Consider the following 1,773-nt stretch of genomic DNA (forward strand, 5'->3'; position numbering starts at 1 on the left):
GGGTCTGGGCTGGGGATTCGAACCCGCCACCTTAGGTGTACGTGGCTGGCGCCTTAGCCGGTTGAGCTATAGGCGCCAAGCCAACCATTTTGTTTTGAAAATGGACACGCCTGCCTTTCATTGTTGCCTGGACAGGTCACTGCCCACCTCACATTTCTAAAATTCTGGTGGGCCAGGAACAACATGTTCCTTAAAGAACCAGCTGTGGATCAGCTCAAGTGTTTGGGCAAGTATTCAGATGGAGTGCCAGAATATTGAGTCTTGGAGCATGAGAATATGATGTTAGCCTAGAACATTGGAAGGGTAGGTATTTGTGGTCATTTACCTTTAGCATAGATCTTAAGTTTAAGTAGCATGGACTTGGGGCTGGGGCTAGAGTGGGGTCCACATTTCAGCCAGAGGGAATGGAAGAGGCCCAGGTAAGGAAGTGCTATGTGTGTAGCACTCCCAGGAAAGAGTAAAGAATCTAGTTCGTCTGTATGGGCTATCGGGGAAGGAGTTTACAACCCTACTGGCTGTCCTAATCCCACACTAGTGTATGAATTAGTTCACCATTTGCTGAACAAATTAATAGATACTCACAGTGATAGAGAGTGAGACTGGCAGGGGGAGGAGGCTCCCCATACAGGAATGATGAGAAAGGATTTGTGTTGGCCAAATTAGGCTGTGCTCGGAGGAAGTCATTATCTAGAAGGCCTGTGGCCAATTGCAATCAGATGCATAGGCTCTTGGCCTTTTTTATGTGCCATGGACCCCTTAGCAGTCTGCTGACGTCTAAGGTTAGCTTTTCAGAACAATATTTTTAAATGTATAAAATAAAATACAAAGGATTATAATGGAAACCAATTATACTAAAATCAAGCCATCAACATATTTTTAAAATTTGTGATACTGTGCCTCATTTTTAGCACATAAAGTAACAAGATCTAGCAGTAATTTTTATAACTATCATAATTCAAAGCAGTGATGAACATATTGCTATTTCCAGAGATCTGCTTCATTCTAATGTGATATGAAAATGTGTGCAATTTCTATTGGTGGCCAAATCACAGGGGCTCTGATACTACAATTGTTTGTCACTTGCATTCATTATTTGAAAGAAATGCTAAAATACAGGTAAAAGATAGAAATTAAGATGTAAGTTTCCCATCATGAACTTCCCCATCAAATTCATAGAGCCCTCTGAATTCTAGTCACAGAACCCTTAGAGCAGTGGTTCTCAACCTTCCTAATGCCGTGACCCTTTCACACTATTATACCCTTTCACTTTTACAACATAACAAACTGTATGAAAGGGTCACAGCATTAGGAAGGTTGAGAACCACTGCCTTAGAGGAATAGGGCCCCAGATTTTGTTTATTTGTTTTTTGTTTTATTTTTTGAGACAGTGTCTCACTCTGTTGCCAGGGCTACAGTGCAGTGGTATCATCATAGCTCACTGCATTCTCCAACTTCTGGGTTCATGTGATTCTTCTGCCTCAGTCTTCTGAGTAGCTGGGGCTACAGGCATGGGCCACCACATCCAGCTAATTTTTTTTTATTTTTTGTAGAAATGGGAACTTGTATACTTATTCAGGGTAGCTTCAAACTCCTGACCTCAAGCAATCCTCTCACCTTGGCCTCCCAAAGTGCTAGAATTACATGTGTGAGCCAGATCCAACTTTAGGGGTAGCTTCAAACTTATTCAGGGTAGCTTCAAACTCCTGACCTCAAGCAATCCTCCCACCTTGGCCTCCCAAAGTGCTAGAATTACATGTGTGAGCCAGATCCAAC

This window comes from Otolemur garnettii, unplaced genomic scaffold (assembly GCF_000181295.1).
Source record: "Otolemur garnettii isolate 467f Iridium unplaced genomic scaffold, OtoGar3 scaffold00109, whole genome shotgun sequence".
NCBI lineage: Eukaryota > Metazoa > Chordata > Mammalia > Primates > Galagidae > Otolemur > Otolemur garnettii.